This window comes from Nesoenas mayeri (genome assembly GCF_963082525.1).
Source record: "Nesoenas mayeri genome assembly, chromosome: 4".
Classification (NCBI taxonomy): domain Eukaryota; kingdom Metazoa; phylum Chordata; class Aves; order Columbiformes; family Columbidae; genus Nesoenas; species Nesoenas mayeri.
Genome location: NC_137540.1, coordinates 11,171,464 through 11,193,833, shown reverse-complemented (window position 1 = coordinate 11,193,833; position 22,370 = coordinate 11,171,464).

Here is a 22,370-nt window from a genome sequence, read left to right as displayed (position 1 = left end):
AGTTAGTTACGTTTAGGGATGACCTGCCTGGTCCAGGATGGTTTCTACCCTTCTGCTTGGGTCTGCATGGTACCTAGTACCGAGACAAACTGGGGGCTGATCCTCTTCAAAGAGGCTGGCATCCAGCTGACATCAACTAGTTAAATATAGAATCAAACACTCCAGCCACTCATATCTTCCTGGCGAAAGAAGAGAACAGAAAAGATTCAACTGCACCCACAACAAAAAGAGTTTATATCCCTCTCAGAACTTATTAGAAGATTTAATTGAATGCTCCCTTTGTACTCATACAGATCATCTCCTCATCACCTCTGAAAATAATAATCTCTGTGTTACAACCAGGAAAGAGACATTTAAAAATAAGGTGTTAAATATATAAATGTGCAAGACTATACCAGATGAGAATGGCATGGGCTAATCCCTTAGTGAAAGATGACACCGTGTTTCAATAGTAGCTGATGGCTAAAGTCAGGGGCAGATGACTGATACACAAAGTCTGTTCTGAAAAATAACTGAGAAAAGTTTCAGTATTATATGTGGTAGGGAGTAATATCTCAACAAACACAGACCTTGCAAACTGTTATTCAAAATCTCTTCATGTTCTTTGTGCATTAGGAACAGAAACCTGCAGTAATTTGAACCTTAGTAATATTCAACATTCCAGGATACTGTTGTATCAGTTTATCAAAGAAATGCATGAGGTGTTCAGCACAAATATTTTGTGACAGCAACTAACTTCAGACAGAAAGAAACAGTGGCAGAAGGAAGTGTTTCCCCTTACTATCCTGTCTGAATGAAGCTGTCTGAATGGTGGAGCAGTAAAGGAAGATGAAGCTTCTGAATATCTGATTCAGATTTGGGAGGTTTCTTTTTCTTATGGAAAAATATGGTCCTGTTTGGCTTGGAGGATTGATCAGAAAATTGCTTGGAAGGTACAGAGATGCTTGATACAGTGCACTAAAAGTCTACCTGTCCAACTGAAAAATGGCATTATTTTTTCATCAAGCTTTCTGTTCCTAGGCTTAGCTCTACAAGACGTCTTTCTGAGGTCCTAGACATCTCTGTCCCAAAGAGGTGTTCATTTTCACCCTCACAATCAGAATTTACTTGCTATTGTTACTCATTGGTAATTCTTTTCTAGTTTTTGTACTTGGGTCAGCCACTTTGAAAAGTACCAGCGAGCATGGTCCAAGTCTTGGTTAAATCTTATCTATTCAACTAAAGGCCAAGATTGTTCTGTGATTCAGCCCCAAGCTGCCAAGCGAGACTGCAGGAGAGTCTGGCAAGGGTTCCTGCTACTCAGTATTTTCAGTGATGAATTAGAGAATGTCACTTAAATGCCAACCTAGGAAAATGATAAGTGATCTGGAGGGAAGAACTTGAATGTTAAATCAACTTGATGAACTGGGAAAAAAAAAAAAAAAAAAGAAGAAGAAAATCAAATCAAATTCAGTAAAACCACATCCAAGTGAAGTTGGGCACTCATGATAACAATCTCTTAACATGTAAAATAACTCTGTAACCCAGACTCCAATCTTGTTCACAAAGTTTGGAATAAGAAGTATTCAGCTAATTTTATATTATAAGTATAGACGAAATATTAGGAAGAACTTTCTGTCTTGGAGAATAGCTGGTGTTGGATCACATCACTCACCGATGTTGTGGAAAGAATCTTCTTGGCAATTTTTAAAAGCAGGTAGTTCAGACATCCTGGTCCTGGATGGTCCATCCCATCCTGGACATGGGTATGAACTTGATGTCTTTAGATTTCACTTTTAGCCTTAAGTTTTGTATAATTCACATGGAAACAGATACTCCCTAGATAGGAGTAACAATTATTTAGCAATCCCCTGGGTGACCAATTGGAATTGATAACTGCAATTAGCTTCTATTTTTGCAGTTTTATTTCCAGCACTTAGTAAATCCAGAAGCTCCTGTTTGGCCTTCAGAAAGGGACAGTACTCACAGATTTCAGTTACACACATATGTTTTGTTTGTGTTTTAAGATTTTCGCAAGCTTTCACTTATGCATCCAGGACTTGCTTCTGATTGTGTTTGCAATATTTTATTATCTGAACAATGGAAATAGAATAATATCAGATGTTACATTTGGTGGCTCTGAGAAAAAAAGTGAAGACAAACACTGAGATGTTTGGAAGTTTTGTGAATTCAACCTACTTTTTTGTGATATTTGTGTACAAGTCCAAGTGTTTGTGGCAATATATGCAGTTCAGCAAAGTGCTTCTCATTAGAGTTTTAGGAATGTTTTTAGTACTTTTGTTTATTTTGAGACAATTTTCTATTTTATGTATTATCATTTACTGCATTGTTGGACTTCAAAAGTATATTTTATTCCAGACGAAAAGTGGTGACAGCAATTTACAGATGACACAACTTGGAACTTTACAGGCAGATATTTCTCTCTGTAAATTTCATCATTTAGAAGCTGAACTTTAAAACACTTTATAGGATGACTATCCTAGAATTTAATTTACTACTTACTAGTGTATCAAGATTTTGTGATTGACTTAAATAGAAATAAGCATATGTCACTGCAGTAAAGAATGTTTAACTGTCATAGTTGCAAAACCAGAACTGATCCTGTTGAATGTTACTTCCTTTATAATGGTCAGAGTAATTCAGGGCCCCATAAAATATACAAAGTTGCTAAAACATCACATATATGTACACATGACTAATAGATTGTCCATAATAAAGAATAAATGTTGAGGAAGGTGAAAGAATTACAGTATCATGTTACCTCATAACGAAATCAAACCTCACATTTCAATGAGAAGTATTGGTTAGCAAGTAGCAATCTAGGATGATTAAGCCTGCAGACAAGGACACCATTTACCTGCCATTTCTCTTTGACCAAGGAAGACTTTCCTTTTGGTATTGCCTGTTCCAGCTCTTTGTGGGATCCTTCCCACCACGCTGCTTCCTCTGAATTGCATAATTGACCAGAAAGGAGGCCCAGGCTGGCAAGTGGGAAAAGTCTGAACTGCATACAGTCATCCAGTTTTGTAACTCATTTCTCCCTCATTTTCTCTCCTTTTCAGTCCTTTTCTTTGCTTCTTGTCTCTTCTCTTCAACATGGAAAGGAATGAGTTACTGTAGTTTTATCTCAAAACCAACCTAATCTAGAGGCAATTTAAGTGTTGAATAATGCCTGAATTCTTAGCAGGTGCTTAAATTCATCCTGAGACTGTGACTGCCATATGTGCTTAATTTTATGGCATGAATTTAAATCAATGGACTATTCAGGGTATTAAAGTTAATATATGTATAATGTCTTATTCATAGTGTGAGTGAAATCAAGAGGTTCAGGGATTAGATATGTCTGTTTGTAAAAAAGGGGGTTGTGGTTACTACACAAGAACAAAGTCACTGCTCAGTTAATGGCAAATGACTTTTCTGTATTCTTTATACCCTTTAGCTTAAGACAGCTATTTACAGGTATAATGGTCACTGTGAAATACCTGACTGGAGCCAAAAAATAAATCAGGCAGGGGGTAAGCTGCCAACAGTTGTGTTTTATTTTGTTTTGGTTTTGAATTAAACTGCTCCTTAGGTCAATAAAGCATCACAAAAACAAGGGATGCAGGAGTTTCCCTCCTGAAGAAAAGTTCCACTCTCTTCTCTTGCAATATTGAATTTCAGTAGTAGTCACAATAGAAGTATTGAATTTTTTAATACAGACAAGTGGACAATGTTGCAGCCAAATTCACCTCACAATGGATTTTCCTGTGTCTATAGGACTTGTTTGGTTTGTGCTAAAGTCAGATGATGCGTATGTAACAAAGAAATGAATGTGAGTAGAGAAAAAAATATTGTTTCATTTGCCAAGCTATGAGTTGCTAAAGAAAGCCTGTATTTTAATGTATTTCCTAATATATTTGTTAATATTTTAATATATTTGTATTTAATATATTTGTTAAAACACAGTCCTAAAGAGGACTGTCACATTTTCTGTCACAGGTTGTTCCAACTTGTATTTTTGCCTCTAATGCATTGAAAAATTTTCTTTGTTGGTTCTCTCACCTTCAGGGAAATCTGAAGACACGTTTCTCACAAATTTAGCATGATTTAACTGAATGAATGTTGTTCCTGACAGTAGTAGATAGGCTTGTTATGTCTTTGTAAAAGTTAAATCCTGAAGAAGACAGACCTACAGTCCTGCTTTTACTTAAATCTGAAGTTGAGCTAACCTAAACCTCCCACAGGTGTTGCAAATGAACTAAATCCTGTTATTGTTATAAATTTTCACAAAATGCTTCTTATATTCCAACAATGGCAGTATAGGGTTCCCTATTTTCACTTCTAAATTCAAATTCATCTGAATGAAAAAAATTGTAGAGTTATCTAGAACATACTTCCCTGTCACGGTTGAGATGGACAAATGACATAGACCAAGTTCCTTTTATGTACAAACAGCAATCTCCATTTAATGCCACAAATGCCTTTTTATATTGTCTTTACCAGCTCAAGTGTCTTATTGCTATTGGTTACAAGTTGCAGTAGTAACATCTCATTGGCTAATTTTGCTGTCATCAAGGTTACTCTTTTACTCCCTTCTCTCTCACAGGTGCACCTTAATACCTCTGGATACTCCTTTACTCCCATCTTTCTCACGGGTAGACCTTAATATCTTCAAGGCTAATCTCTGTTCCTATGTCCTCCATCAGGGAATCAATGGACCCACCGTAGTGCCCACACTTCCCTATCTATGAAAAGTGTGCAAAAACATTTTAATGAATATGTCCAGTTTTAAGTTTGCTTAGGGAAAAAAAAAAAATCATTGTTTTTTAAGCTGAAAAATCAAGTATTTTCACTTCAATTATGTGCTGGATTGATAGTTTCTCCGTAGCTACATTGGACAAACTGGCAAGAGATCAATATATTTGAGGTATTGATATAATGTATTCAAGAATGTATTTGATACATTATGTATTTTCAAAATACAGGGTGTTTTAAAAAGGTGGTCTCAAATTGAAATCATTATATCTTTGAAACTGGGTCCATCTTTTTGAAACACCCTGTATTGTTAGTGTTGTCTTTCTGTTCAAGATGCAATTATTATCACTCTTTTACTGGAATCCATAGGAAGGCATTCTGAGATTAAGTATTCTCATTATCTTCCAAGTTTTTTTAAAGAAAATGATATGGTTCATTTTGTACGATTTACGTTTGCCGCATCACATCTAGTAACAATTTACATAGCAAGCTTGCAACCTCCTACCCCCTCCATTCACACACCCCCTCCTGCCCCATCCCCCCCACCCCAAAAAAATGACCTGAAGGAAGACAACAGATAAATGTTGTCCTTGTTCACAGGCTCACAGGCTGGCTTAATCATCCTAGTTTGCCACGTGTCATTGAAAAGCATGGCTTGATAGTTATTATAAGTCTCTGGAGACTGTGGTCCGCATTTGACTGAAGTTAAATGATCTGTAATGATAGGTACAAGAGGCAAAGAACATTTGTTCAACAGCATTTTTTTAATGCTGTGGCACCCTTCTGCATTTAAGACAGATACATTAGAAATACATTTTCTGTGTAGACGTCATGATGGAACAGGGCTTCATTTTTTCCTGGAGGCACAACATCACCTCTGGCACTTAATGAGAATGCTGCAATTGCCTCAGCAGCCCCAGGGATGCTTTGGTACTGCTGGGGTGGCTGTAGTTCAGTCTACAAGAACAACTGATTAGGGGTGACTTCTTAAGGTTTGTCACTTATAGTTGGCTCACATTTTCATGCTTTATTTCCAGTCTTTGAGAGTTGAAAGACTGTCATTACAAAAAAAAAAAAAAACCAAAAAAAAAGGAAGCTGAGATTGTGATTTAATCCCAAGAACTAAGGCCACAAGCACAGGCCTGTACTGTCAAAGACTTATACAGAGCCAGCAGCTGGCCAGAAAGCTTTAATTTAGTATTTGTGTTTTCTGATCATCACTAGTTGAAAACTCATTCATTTCTGTGGGTGGTCCACTGCACTGTGAGGCTGACATATTGCCTTTTTTTTTTCATCCAAAGGATAGAAGCTTCTCACTAATTATAACAGCATTACAGTTAGACATAGTGTCACAAGCATGTATTATACTTACAAAATAAGAAGCTCTTAGAGAAGCCTCACTTCTTAAATTTCTCTTTGGCAGGTCAATGTTTGTCTGGAAATAAGTCTTTTTCATATTGCATTTAATTCTAACTTCTTTATACACATCCAGTGAATCTAAGGATTTGGATACCTGAAATGTTTTTTATTCACTTTTGGTGCTGGTACTATGTTTTTTAAAGGAATCATTCTGAAAGAAAAATTAGTTCAAAGAAAAGATTCTGAACTTACCATTCTGACAATGTGTTGAACTACTTCTGTTTGCTGAAACATCAAATTGGCAGAGTGTCTTGAGGCTTTTGTTTTTGAAGGTAAAGGGGGAAGTTTTAGTCCAAAATATGTTTCATAATGTTACAGTATGTAGCGTATTTTTAAAGCATTTGATGATGCAGATCCAACTCAAACCTCAATGTATATCTGGGGTTTTTTTGAGCTCTATTGATACTATTAGATCAGCTGATTAATTCATACTTATTCTCCTAGCTTTGTATTGACAAATCTGACCATTCAGAGTTAAGATCCACAATCTGGACAATGGTTTATAAATAATGTGTGCTTTCAACTGCACTGGGGAAGGTACATGCTAATTTTTGTCTGACATGCACTTCAGGCATCTTTTGAGTTTTCTGAAAATAAGCTAACAAAAAGCTGTGATGATTATGAATGCAAAACCTGGAAATTGAAAACAAAACCAAACGTAAACACCAACTATAACAAAACAGAGAAACAACAAAAAACCCCACACAAACAACAACAACAAAAACCAAAACCACCACTATGAAAATTGAGATTAAATCCTGAAATCTTGACAGCATTGCTGTCCTGGCTCTGCTTTGCTGCTCTTTGTCAGTCATGACTCACAGGAAAAATACTTGCTTTCTTCATATCCATTTAATTCTTTTCTGTCTGTTAAGGCGGCCACAAGCTTGCCAAATACGCCCAGTGATGTTGGTGGTACTCATTATGCAAGTATCTTCTCAGTAGGAGTTAGGAGACGGTCACTGAAATGCCAGCAGATGATAAATCTTTGCATGTGGGTTTTTTCTCACTTACACTGCTGTGAATCAGAGGAGTCTCCAGAAAAGTGAGCTGAGTCCAACTCCTGTTTGTGAAAGCAGAAATAGGACCACGCACATTAGAGCGGTGTCATCAGCAGCAACAGCAGTGCATGCTCAGCCGTAGGGATGTTCAGGCCAGACGTTGTTCCTGGTTTCACAGCCTGACTTCGAAGTGGCTCCACCAATTAAAGCTGTTCTGCAACTCCTAAGGGTTCCTCAGCCTATGTCTAATATAATTTGTCTGAACAGTGTTTTAAAAGCTTCTCTCAACAACCAACTCCAAACTTAGTCACCAGGCTTAAAATGTTGCTCTAACTTCTATAACTTTGGTGGTTTGAAACTAACTCAGAGAAGACAAGACTTCTTTTATGAGCAGGGCAAGTGTCTTTATATGTGGTTTACAGATCATATGTTTGTTTTAAAGTCAGAACAGTGTGAACTTTTAAAAATCAACAAGGAAGAGAGCAAAATTCTACCGCGTAAAAATTAGCCTTTAAATGGTAAATGCTGGTAAACAAAGCTGAAAAAAATCAGTAGGGAAAACTTGTGGTTTAAAGAAAAATAAACTCCTGCTCCTACCAGTAAACACCTGTTCAATTTTATGTATGCTTGGTCTACTGATTGCTAGGGGGCTACAGATCCAGAGCAAGACTGGACTAATTGAAACACAAGTTCAAGAACACTTCAGCAGAAAGGTGGTCTGCAGGAGAAAATAGAAGCTTTCAGAGCTTGAAACAAATTTGAACAGAAAGAAGAGTACTTCACAGTACTTAAACTGTTTTTCTTACATGCAAGCATAAGCAATATCAAGCCTGTGTTTATTAAATATGACTTATATAGCTTTTCATGCTGAAATAATTTTAAACTAAACATAAAAACTGCTAACCTGAGAATTACACCTGAGTGTAAAGGCAAAGAAGATGGAGTTGTGACTAAGTAAGAGCACTGTGGCATGCACTCAAAGGAACTGTGTTGGCAGGAAGGAGTTGACCTCAAAAAAAAAAAGAGGGGGGGAAGGGAAGGGAATCAGGTGGCCAAGTGTTTTGTAAGGAAAAAGTTGGCAGGAAAACCTTGTATACATATATAGTTTAAAAAAAAAAAAAAAAAGTACAAATAAGGTGGAAAAGCTTACTTTATTGCTTCCTTTTCTTTTTTTTCCACCCTTGAGAAAGAGACTAGTTATCAACATTTTGACTTCCTTCAAAAACAGGCAGCCTGGCTGGCGGCCATAGCTAGCCCTGCTGTGAAAACATTTCTGTGGCTGATACTAATACTTTATGGTAACCGTTACCATCCAGCAAGAAGCACTCTACAGAAGTTTAACACAGTAGCTGTTTTATTACTGACGTGTTTCAATTATTTTTAGCACTTTTTCCTGAAACAAATATATAAAGCAAGCACATTTTCTGTAAGGTATAGAATAAACAGATTATTAGAGATGACACCAGTAACAGAAGCAAGCCATATTGCAAAGCCATCCCTTACAGCCTATCAATAAAGTAAAGGTGTTACAGGGAAAGTAGTTTATTATAAGAAAAGTGCTGACAGTAGTCTTATATCTAGATGTCTCCACTTTTATTTACTACTTTGCTAAAACCAGGTGCTCAGCGTTGCTTCAGTTTGTTCCTTCATCATTTGGTACTCTGTATGGTTTTACCATCTTGGATGAGAGCTTTGCATAGTACTTCAGTGGACTTCTGGTTGATGACCAATGTCAGTGTTCTTTTAGTAACTCGGGTTTCATTTTTTACTTTAGTTCTCTCCCCTAGCTGATAAACTTACTGGGTACAAACTTATGTGGGTATATTTTTTATTTGTATAGTTTTTTCTAGGCCAATTGAATTCTCCCAAAAAGGAGAACGTGCCTTCTTCTATAATTATGAACTGCGTCCAGAGGTTGTCATCTTCTGAAGCAGAATTTTCTTCTGTTGGTTTATTTGTGTTCCAGACATATTCTTTTGTCAACATGATGTATATAATCTAACATAACTTCTAATTACTACTTTCACAAGGCCCTAGAGTGTATCATCATCCAGTACGTTCCAGCCATTAACTGAAAAACATTAAGCTATTTTCCCTTTAGGAAAGTAACAATTTCTCTTTTTTTGTTAATAAACAAAATGTCATCCATCTGTTTTATGGTTAATCCTTGATCATATTCTCCCCAGCACTAGAAATACAGAAACCAGATCACGGTACAGTCCTGCAGCTTCACAACCACCTGGTATGTCATATCACAAGTACACAGCTTATATATAAATGTGATTTATGTTGGCAAACATTCTGCCAGAAGAATTGATGGCAATTAATCTAGCAGCTACTGGAAGTTCTTGTGACTTTTTAATCAGATATGCCTTATTTTCACTTAAAACATGTCCAAGCATAGTAGGACAAAGTAGGTAAAATTAATTTAAGAAATTTAGTAAATAAAGTAATTTTATAGCTGACACATTTTCCAAATATATTTTTAAGAGTATGTTCTAAATGTTTTCTACTGTCGTACTGCTTAAGGATCAGCTAGGTATCTTACCAAGGGGATGTACATGTTGTAAGCAGAGTAGATCTGTAGGGTTTATAGGCTTTGTAAGTTGTGTGAGTTCCTTTTGATGTTTTCTGTAATGGAAGTATCTGACATAAAAAGACTAGCAGATTTACTTGCTGAATTTCAAGCTGAGTCATGTAACTTAAATTTCCTTTTTGGTTAGTAAAACAGAGGGGTTTTTTTACTGTTGCTGCTTATTGCCAGTGATATAGGGGTTAAATTTGTGAGATGCAGAAGGTTAAGTTGGAGGTTCAAGTTCTGCCTCCTCTGGCCCAGGAGGTAACTTGTGCATCATGGGGCATCCAATATATCTACCACAGTTCAGTTTCATTGGAGAGACACAGCTTCTCTCCAAGCACATCATAGCACTGTCTGCATCTCCTAAACAGGAGACTGTAACTTTGCTACAGGCTTCAAGGACAAATGAGCTGTTACCCCCAAGCACAGTGTCTCCAACTCCCTCCTTCTTGCACCAGTGAAACAATCTGCAACTGCTGCATCACTGAGAGAGACAAGCTTCCCTGTATCAGCCTGCCTGTGCCCCCACAGCCCCTTACTGGAGTCATGGCATTGAAGCCTCTCTTTCCCCACTGCCATGACAGAGGAATGATGAAGAACATCACCCCTCTAGAGGCTGTTCTCCTTGCCGTGTTGCATCCTGCAACAGGAAGGACCCAGATAATTTGACTTCCCTTTCTAAGTCACTGTGTTGGCTCTGCTGCAGATTGGAAAGCTGACCCCAGCGACTAGTAGACCTGAGCTAAAAATCCTGTTTCTCGATGCAGACTTGTGTATGAGTGCCTGTGACCAAGTGCCTAATCCTATTTTGCAAGAAAAATGGGGAATTAATCAGATACTCAGGCTGCCCTGAGGAAAAAATGTTGTGAACACGTGTTATAATCCCTTAAATTGAGGTGAGTCTATCCTGGAAACTGTAGCACTGTTCCAAGACAAGTGTCACCCTAGGTAACAGGGTTTCTTTCCAAGACATTCCTTCATCTGGGTACAGTTGCTATTTGTAAGTGACTCAGACTAGTGTCTCAAAGTTTGGAGGAACCTTCAGTCCTGACACAGGGCAACTCTGTTAATTTTGCTGTATCCCAGATCATCTGGGGTAAGGGAGCTCTTGTGCTAATGGTACTGCTGAGTTTTAGGCCTCAGTGTCACAGGGATGATACTATTCTTTATGAGCCAGGAATATGTTGTGCTGTAGATATTCTGGTATTAGGTGTAACGGGTTTTAATTCTTCTACCTTAACATATCCCTGATGCTATACTCCAAAGAATACTTTATTGTAATTTAGAATAAATAATGGGAAATCTATTAGTGATTTAGAGCAGCTGAGGTCTCCCTCAGTGGCAAAGCTCTTGTTCACTTCAGAGAGTGCAGGATCAAATCCCCTTTCAGAGACATGCAGCATATTTCAGTAAGTACACATTACATAACTTGTCCCACATTTCTTTCTCTTTTTAGTATCCCACTGTTATGAAAATTATGTTCCCATTAATCATTATAGCTGCTCATCTTTTTCTGTGAAAATAAATTACCCTCTGCTGCCCTTCTCATACAGAAACATATTTAAATTAAAACAAATATATATACATGATTGGTTCAGGGAAGGGAGTGTCAGCTAATGGGGGCTTTGCTACTGCAAAAGTATGAAACCAGGATTTGTCTCTGTACTCAGTGGATTGCAATGCTGTGTGGTAGTGTCACTTGCCAAATAAGATTTCCCCTTTAGCACACACATATCTTCTTTGAATGTCAATGGAAATTGCATGCATTCACTGCAGGGAGACCTGCAGTTTCATCTTAAATGTAATATTGAATCCTACAGCCTATTGTATCATATCTACATCTGAAAACACATTGGATGGAAAAGCAGTACTTTCTAGAAAGCACCTATACAACTAGCAAAAAACAGAAGGCCTCTAAATTCCTACTTAAGATTGTACTGACTTTACTGAGACTGCTTTTAGAAAGCATTTAAAATGTGGCTGTCTAAAACTGCCTATGCAGCACTATTTTCAGGCTACAAAACAATGGGCTGATTTTAAGACATGATGGGCATTTATGCGTTTTACTGGGTTTGGGTCTCAACACCTCAGAAAAGTAAGTAAATTTTATTTACATGCTTTGAACATGGACTTAACTTATCCAACACCGTAAATATAGAGGCTAGGTTATTTTTAGCTTTCACAATGTGATACTGGGCAAAAGGACTTTCGAAATGCAGATTACTGGTTACAAAACCACAAACTTGGACCAGCATTTTTCAGTGAATGCCTATTCACCTTTCTTTTTATTCAGGACATTAATTGGGAAGACTGAGATAGCAAACTGAAGGTTGGTGGCGGATGATCCTCAGGGAACAGATACTATATTTACAGGTCAGTTTTCTCCAGTGAAGAGATCTGAGGAAAACTCACCCTCAGGACAGACTGAATTTTCTTTTAAAGTATAAGAAATGAGTTGAGGATTGGTTGTATATGGAAAATGAGTTTCTTATTTGGCCCCTGAAGAGAGATGAATTTACACTGGTCTTGTGGAAGAGCACATGTTATATTTTGGAAAATATGCAATACAAAAAAGACCAGAAATTTTAGGGCAAAATAGTTTAATTTCACTCAGACAAGGAAGTACTTAAGAGTCAAGATTTTCTGGTGACCTATTTAATTTTGTGGTGAAAGATTAAATCCTGACTTAGTGGAGGTAGCAGAAATTAATAAGCCATCCAAATGAACTTTCTAGTCATCTTCAGCTGACAATCATACGACCAAAGCAAGTGATGTTCCTTTTATTACCATGCAATATTTGCTGACGTTATAGATATTAAGTGTCAGTTAACATCCAGGCTTGTGAAGCAGGAACACCTGGATATGTTTTAAAAGCTTTCAGAGACTACTCATTTAATAAAGTAGCAGAATGAATATTTACTAGTAAGGTGACACTTCTAAAATTCTATCTCTGACATTTGTGGAGGTTCTTCCCAAGGTGTTTTTACATAGGCGGACTCATTATTAGCAGAGAAGAAGTAGGATCTCTTGGTTTTTCTGTTTTATTTTGTCTCGTTTTGTTTCCAGAATCAGAATTGAAATGTAGACTCAATTTTTGCAGTTATCCTCTGGCTGAACTAGTTTTCCATTTGGTGTTTTCATTATCAAAGAAGCTCCAGAGTGTCTGTCTTGTCACAGTTCATTTTGCTAAGGAAAAAGACATGCCTTTGCCCACCACCAAAGCCATCTCCATGTGAAAATGGAGATTTTTCTTTCAGAAACTCCAGCCCAACTTGAAAAAGATTCAACACTCTTGTTGTCACCATTAAAAAAAAATAAATACTTTTTTTTTTTTAATTGTATTTGGTATTTTTTTCTTTCCTATCTCACATTTAGGGAACCAATTGCTGCACTCGGTGCAAATCATTAGCAACCATTTTTAGTGAATTTTTACTAAGTGGTACTGAAGATGCTGCTATTCTACCTTGTGACATTTCCAGTGTTTGGCTATTTCCTGGTGATCCAATTAGCTTCTATGTTAGTTGGAACACTTAATGGCTGAAATGTAGATAGCCTATTGTTGAACAGGTATTCCTTTTGTAAAGGTAACATAAAGTGCCAAATTAGAAGTACCGTTTCTTTGTTGCGGTGTCATCAAGATGTATCATGACCTTATCTTTCAAAAGTTTTAACACTGTTTCCAAATAAATTTAAAAAGCTCTGCATATCAATACCTAACCTCATTACATTAAATTGAACACTGTATCATCTTAAGCAAGTAGAAATTTTAAAACTGTAACAAATCACAACTGAAGTAGTGTTACTGTATTATACCTTCTAAATGTATTTTTCAATTTGACTCCAATGAAATGCAAATTGTAGTAGTTTGCACTGTGCAGAACACATCTGCTATACTACTGTGCAGTTCTGAGGATAATTTCTAAGTTGATGATTCATTCTTGGCATTTCTTCATATTTTTCCTTTAGCTGTTATTAGAGTCATGCGCAAAAGATCCCCCAGGGAGGAGATTGCCATAGTAAGTACATGTTTTACAGTATTTTTGGAAGGTATACAATAGGTTGGACACTATTCTTTACCAAGCATGAGCAACAGCATTGGAAGTAATACCTGCTGGATTACTATATCCAAATTAGACCATGAACAGGCTGTCTCTTTAATTTTTTTATACCTGGTCTACTGCATCACAATAATAATGAATTCAAGTGCATAGCTTTTAAACATGGAGAATCAAAGACCAAATTTTGATCCATAGTTTCATCTTTGCATAGATGGCTACAAGAAGAAGTATTTTTAAATAGTGCAAGGAATATTCCGCTCTTGCAACAGGCTTAATGTTGTTGTTCTTATTTCTTTCTTCACAGATTCACTTAGTTTAGAAACATTCCACAACTAATGGGCTTGTTAGATGGCAGAAAACAAAACTCCTACCATCTCATATTTTCCGCTTTACGGGAGTCCAGCCATGCCATAGATATTTTCCATTCTCAGTCTTGATATCCTACAGATGTGGAATTAAAACTCCTTCCACTATATGGGAATGCATCATGGAGTTGTACATGTGTGTTTTACTTCACTGAGTAATCTCTCCATTACTTTAGCCACACTGAATGTGGGCATTGTGCCCAGTGGAATAACACTTGTACCAACACTTTTATACGCCTTAATTCACATAAAGCTTATCTGTAAAATCAAATAGAAACTGCCAGCACTTGCAGATTATTTACTTTTCCAAATTCCTCTTTTGCTTGGGATAGTAAACAGAACTAAAAGGAACCAAGAACTATTGAATGCAAAAGCAGTAAAGCTTGTGTTTGTAGGGTTATGGAACTTCAAGTTATCTTTATAATTCCATCCCTCTTGAAAAATATACCGCAAGAATAAAAGTCATTGGTGCAGGGCTTAGGGCTTTCTTGAGTGGAGTACCAGGAGTGTAAAGCTTATTTCCCCAGAAATGTGGACTCCCTTTTGTCTGAAAACTGAAACTGGTGCTATTCTTCAATTTCATTTCGCTAGGAAAAAATGTATCTATAAAACAGAGAATATACACACATAAATACAAAGGCTGAAATTTTTTTTCATAAGGAAATATTATCTTAATGCTATGATATTTGATTTAGAATAAATAGTTATAATATGTAGCCATAGGAAAGAAGAGGCATGCATAGCTGATATCTTAGGGAGTACAGGTACAATGTTTTTGCTTTTTTTCCTGTATTGTATTTACTGCTAGAAATGAAACTAAAATAAACAGCCATATAATACTATCATTATCCTGTTTGGAAGTGGAAGATAACTTGGGCGTGCATGGCAAGGAAGCTGGAAACACCGAAGTCTGCATGATTTTCAACAGTCCACATAACACGTTTTAATTATACCAACTTCCTTCTCTTTCTCCAGTCTCTGTTGAGCCACTTACTATTAGTATCTTGAACAGAAATGGCTAATAGTTAAATTGTGTTTGCGGTGGCTGAACTTTGTGGATGCGTATTACATAAACTTACTATGGGTTGATAGTTATCCTAAGGCTGTTCCTTACTACTTTGCTTTTAAGGAAGATTCACTAGCAATGCGGGTGTTATTTTCTATTCATGTACTTTTGCTCATTCCCAAAAAAATCTGTTTCCAGGAATTAGTATTGATAATTCATTAGAACAGATCTTTTTTTTCTTTAAGCTTTTTGTTTATAAAAATACTCTGCCAGTGAACTGATTTTATCTGCATTTGTTATAATGCCACCTTTTTAGAAGCAGAGGTTAGTTGTTAGCTCTGCTTTGTTGAGAAAGAAGTGGCAAGTTTGACAAGTTTTAGTCACTTTTTAAAATTAATTGTTCAACTTCTTATTAAAGCCATTTTCAGGGAGTCACAAAAGAACCTCTTACACCATCTACAGTGACATAATTTTTCATGTATGTCATCTCCCCAGGTTAATGGAAGAGACTCTTGGCATAAACATGCCTTGTGTTGATTAACTGCCTTCATTTGGGGCCTTTAAATTTGGCTGTGTTATTCTTTTCCCTTCAGTGGCAGAGTTGAGCACGTTGGTAACAGCTGAGTGTGTATTTTATATTACTGTTAGGATAGATTAAAAAATAATGTTCTCCTTAGTAACAGACATCATCAAGACCATCTGAGTCTTGAGACTGAACACATTGCCAGTGATGATTTGGCACACTGACTCAAGGGGAAACTCAAAGATTCTGATAATTTGCGTGGGGTTTGTTGCTTTATTATAGACTTTGAGTGAGACTAGAGCGGTGACATGGGAGAAGACAGGTGCTTCCTTTATGATAAGAAAAAATGCAGATTTCCCCTTTTATTTCTTCTGGGTTTGTTTTGGTTTGATTATTGTTGTTATGTTTTTGTGGGTGTTCATTTGTTTGTTTTTAAACTAATCCTTCTACTGCCCTTTGAGGTTAATCCCTATTCACCCTGCCGTGGTTACTATCAGTAAACAACTCCAAAGCCTTACATTCTCATCGCAGAATTTGGTGAATTTTGTCTGACAGACTGGGCCATAACTTGATCAGTGTCTTGAATTACTAGATTGTTTCTTCCAAGGATTTGGGGTTCCCTTGCTATTTCTTTACCAAGCTATAAGAATGTAATTGTGCTGGTTGTTAAGTATGCACTACTACTATGAATAGTTCAGGGATTATAGTTGAAGGTAAAAGCCAGGAATGCCTGCATTGAAATCCACTGTTGCCATTGTCTTAACAGCCTTGGGCAATTCACATGTTCTTTCATTGTCATGTGTTCTTGTGTTTGTAAAATGAGATAATGACATCCATCCACCCCATGGTGTTGAGGTCAGGAATAATTAGCTAGTATCTGTGTGGTAGTAGTCATTAAATAGTGCTGTATGAATACCTTCTATATCATCTTATTTGCCCCAAACTGTAAAGTTTTATGGTATTTGAGTTCCTCTTCTGCTGCGGAATATGTGTAGGCTACCTGCTAATTACATTGTTTGGTCTCTGATGTTCAGACTGATCTCCTTCACTGTACCATGTCTTGTCTGTTGAAACAGAGGCCTTGTCAGGGAGAGAATAATATATTAGCTTATATGGTTTATGAACCATTGTCCTCTATTGGACAGTGCTATCCTTTAAGTTAAAGTGCTCATCTTGTTTTTAGCTTGTAAGATGGACAATGGAACAACACACTAAACATTTCTTCAGGAATTTAACTGAGTTTTGAAAAAGGCAATTGCATTGTCAGTACTTGGGCACTTCAGGATCTTCCCCTTCCTGAGCCATTAACAAAGATTAGATTTCACTGATTATGAAGATTTGCAAACAACTGTTTATGGACACTTACCTGGTAATTCAGCCAGCCTGAATTTTGTGTCAGACTCATTTGTGTCTTCATCAGCTAAGGAACCAGAAATATCTAACAGCTACAGCCTATCCCAGCCAAACAACACAGCTCAATTTTTGGTAAACTTGAGCGATAAAAACCATGATAATATGCTATGAGTAAGTTTGAATTGTTTAGTGATGAAGTAACTGACTTGTAGCAAAAAATAAATGAAATTCACTTGCCAGTTTAGTTATTGCAGCTGAGTACAGGTGCACATAGTGTCTTCACATTGTTTAGTGTCTATAACGTGCTAGTTTGCTCAGCTCTTTCATAAAAGAGGATAAAATTAAAGATAGTCTCTTAGATTTGATTATTTTACTGTTATGGTATGCCCATATGACTTGGTCAGGGCATGAAGTCTCCAGTGGCAGAAAGACATCATGGACCACAAACCCATTTAGAATACTGCCCAGCACTATTGCCTTCTAACTTGTCTTAGTTCTGTTTTCTTGTACTCCACCAGCTGTCTTGCTGTCCTGCTGTCTGTGCCAGTCATTGGGTAACAGGGACCAGAGACACATGTTCCAGAGATTGCAACAGTCCCTAAAATGCCATGGAACCATGGAAACCCACCACATCCTACATTCTAATATAACAGCATCTTTCTGCTTCTCTGTTAAGACATGATTTTTTGAGTTTTGTTTTTCCTCTGTTGGTCTCTGCCTATCTCACATCATCTGTGGTCTGTGAGCATTCTGTGTGTATATAGGTGAGAGTTCATTACAATGCACTGCCTATTTGCCTTAACTAAGCTTTATCAGGAAGTATATATGCTTTGTCAAAAATTATAATGCATCTAATATACACTATAGTGTATGAAATTGAGATAATGAATAACAGAAAAAAATTAAAACAGGGGAAAGTAATAAGTATCAAAGTAAGACACAGTTACCACATGCTTTGGCAATGTCCTTAATTCTCACTTACTGTAGATTTGAACTTAGTCCTAAAGCACTTTTGTGTTCTCTGCCCTCTGGTGCACAGTTTATGGCAGAACATTTGAAGGAGCAGAAACTATTATAAGGGTCACAAGGAAAAATAAAGCTACTGTTGTTACTGTCTGAATGTTATCTGTCCAATCATCTACCAGCTGCCATCCTAGCCTGTATTCATACTGCTATTCATTTGAGGTTAAATACAGAGGAGTCACATCTAACTCCAGTAATATACATCCAAACCACAGTGATCTGTATCTATTATAATTCTGCCAGAGTAAATATCAGCCCATTAAAACACAGGAGGGGGTGACCAATGATTGGCTCCTTTAGGAAACTTCCATGTCGATTTTAAAAAAGCTTAACATCTGTTGTTTGATCTGTGGCTACCAAGATAACAATAATCACTATCCTTGGCTGGATTATCTGCTTTGTTGATGATCCATGTCACAAGTACAGGACTATACGATCTGACCTCTGCAAACCTAGATGACCTTGGAGTGCTGTAAGTATGTGTCCAGGGCCCTAGGACTTCGTTTCTCACACCAGATCAAGTCTGGCTGGATAAGAAGCAAATTCAAGTTCAGCACTGCATTAGCATGGTTATATAGCTGCCGAGACTGAGCTGGCATCGCACGCCCAGGCAGGGTGGTTTCAGAGCTGTAAAGTCCTCTCAAATGTCATTGTACCAGGATGTACCATAACATGAAAAATACATCAGGTCCATAAAGAGAGGCATGTATTCTGTTTCTTTGTTTGCTATGTTGTCTTTTTATTTTACTATTTAGCTTAATGAGGAGTTGCTTGTAACCATGTACTTATCCTAATGGGACCCAAATTGAAATTCACTTCCCATAATAGCTTCAGCCTTTTAAAAAAACAATTAATATGCCAAAGATTTTGCAATACTTGTACATGTAGAAAGAGGGAGGGAGGTGTATAATCACTCATCTTCTAGCACTCTTCACACTGTCAAAAACTCTTCAATTCTCATCTGTCCAAATATCCTGTAGACTTAGAATCCAGTCCACTGATTTTAGGCATTTGTTTGGAGGTGGAGTGAATTTCTTTTTAAGAATACCTCTCCACATTGATTACACAGGGGGCCAAGACAGTAACTTGAGCTTCAACAGAGTCCCAGCTGAGATAACTATTCATACATCTGCACATTGAAAAGGGCAATTTTCTAACAGAAGATGACGTTAGAAAATCTGATTAATGCCTCTTACTGTTTTATCGATCACATTTTTTTTAAAACTACAGGCTTCAAAATACTATAGAACTGCTGACACCAGTTCAGTGCTTGTGAATTGTGTTTTGTGGTCCTGTGTATTTCTCTGTGAGGTGAAATCCTTGTCCTGCTGACATCAGTGGCAAATTAGTAGAACTCCCATTGACTTAGGTTAGATCAGGATTTTGCTCCGTGTTCTGATATGCAAACTATTCAATAGGGAAGAGATTTGCAATTAACTGTAAATATTAACTGTCTTGAACAGACCTGAAAATCAGAGTAGCTGATGAGCACCCAACCAATATCCTATGTGCTCTTTATGTTTTCAAGCTTTCCTGTTAGAAAATAATTAGAAATACTGTAAAGCATATGCTGACTTTATACTGAATCTTTTTTAAAAAAAAAAAACCCTGATTTTTCTGATATTAAAATCAAGTGCATCCATTAGTAACAGAAAATGATTGATTAAGATGGCTTAGCAAATTATTAATAATATTGAAAAATGGCAATTGTTTTATAACTGCCATAGCCCTGTGAGGTTGTCCATGCTGGTAAAAGATACCAATGCATCTATTATTCTGATTTTGAACTGTGAAATCTCTTATTTTCCATTTTTGCCTTGAGCAAATTCTGCTTATCTGCAACCTGCTTAAAATCATTATGTACACACTATGTACACACTTATTTTTCCAGCAATTAGCATATCTTTAATAGGTTTCTCTATTTATATTGAAAAAATAAGTCACCAACCTCTGCACTATTTAGGCAAAGTTATACTCAGGTTTTGATTTATTTTAGAGATGAAAATAGATCTGGGTATTATTAATAGCTAGGAGTTTATCAACACCTTCTTTTGTATCTGTGTGTCACTTACATTGTAGCCTTCCAGCTTATTGGGACTGTACTGCAGCACAGTACGTTCTCCTAGTTCTCCATTAATGTCTATTCATTAATCATTACTTTTCTGTCTCCTTAAAAAAAAAAAACCCTCGAGTGTGTGTGCACACAAACACTCCTGAGGTCATTTTGTTTTGAGTATAGAGTACGTCAGTCCTTTTTTTAGGATTGAAAGTGTGTGAACAAACACCAAACACTTTACAGCATACTGAGCACCGTTTCTGACTCAGCAGCAACACAGCCTCTTTTTAAAATCCAATCATATAGCCAGTGAACAATGTAAAAGCACTAGTGTTCAGTTTGAGGAAAACTGGATACTGGCCTGGAAACATCCACCTTTCTGAACCTGAATTACTCATTGCACCAAATATTAATTCCACTGGATTCACATTCAGCAATTGAGCAGTCTGCCTCACTGTAGTAATTCTAAATGCTCTTAAATGTTGCTGAATTTACCAGAAAATCTAGAGCATGTCAATAAACCCAAAGTACATTCTCTGGAGGGTAAGACATCATACAGAACCAATGACTGTTTGTATGTGTAGTGAGATTTTTAATGTATGGCAAATTACTGAAGTCAAAGGAGTTATGTTAAACTGAATCTGGCTTATACCGAAGAAGAATGAAAGTGTAACCATGAAAAGGAATAATACTGAGTCTCTTACTACATTGTAAACCCCTTGTAGAGCAAAACTATTGTCAAACTTTATCAGTTTCCCAAGTTTTACATGCATCAATATTTTTTCTTGTATTGGGGGAAAATTCTGCTTGCTTTACAAAAGCAAAAAAACCCCTTCATTTGTGATTCATTTCACATAAATTGTGAACATTTAATCTGGCTTTTTGCAGATAGATTGTGAATGTTCTGCTTGTTTCTTTAAGGCTATTCACCCAAATAGCCTGAATAGTGTAAAGACTGTGTTCAAAATTTATTCTCAAAAATTATTCTCAAAATTTATTTTTTTTTTAAATAGTATGTTTCAATTCAGAATAAACAATAAGAGAATACAGCAATGCAGCCCTTACGAACAAACCTACAGGAACTAAACAGAGGTTTAGATGCATGTAAAGTACACAAGTAATTATAGTAAGTACACGTTAGTTGCAGCTTTTTACAGTGGGCATGTAAATGTTCAAACAATAGAAACTGCTCTGACCATCTTATTTTACCTGGGTAGGCTGTGCTTCACTGCGTTTCCTTCCTCTGCTTAGTCAGTATGAAAATGAAATTCTACCGAATTTGATAAGTTGCCATTTGACCCGATGCTGATTTAAGCTTCTAGAAGCTCATATCAGCATGAGGTCACCGACAGGCAAAGTCAGTGAATCTAAAAATGGTGCAGAAAAAAGAGATTAGGCTTTACTTGGGTTCAGATTATTTAAACAAACAGACAAGAATTTAGGGAAAACAAAATTGTGTTTCTAACCTGATTGGTCAAATCACTTTATTAAATGATATGATTTACATCTCTGGCATGCACTCTGAAATAAAGTGTCCTTTGCAGTGAACAAGAAGTCTTTATAAGTGAAAAGCCTTTTATAAAGATAATACAGTCTTTGCTACTAGGCAGAAATGCAATGTGAATAGATATTTGGTTGTGTTAAAGCAAACCAAAATGAAAACAAATTATGAACAAGAGTTGTGAACATCATCATCTAACATAACTAAGGAAACTAAATTTTCAGTTATATTGTGTATTCAATACTCTGCATATTAACAGAGACATCTCTGAGGGCACACAGAAAAAAACACTTATTTAAAATATCAAGAGAATTTTATCCTCACATTTACTGAGCAGATCTGTGCATTCAAAGTCAAATGTAAGAAATACTTGCATTAATGTATTCAAAGCTCACACACAACAGTCACAACTATATGACAGAAAGATGCATTGCTAGTGGAGGAATGTGGTGAAGAACAGAAAGTGAAAAATGCCATGTGATTCTTCATATAGCTCTGTGTGCAATAATATTTCATTTACTCATCTGGGCCTGCTGCTTCCATTGGAATCAGTGCATTATCTTAGTCTGATTTTAGCCTCATACCCATTGTAAATGAGGCTATGTGATCTGTCTGCATACCTGTGTGTATGTCATCCTCTCATTAATAACTTTGAAAATGTTTATTTGTTTCATTTTTATGTGGCAGTGGAACAGATCTTAAAGCCAGTCCATTGCCCACAGACCTTGTAAAAACAGACGGCTGGCTGGA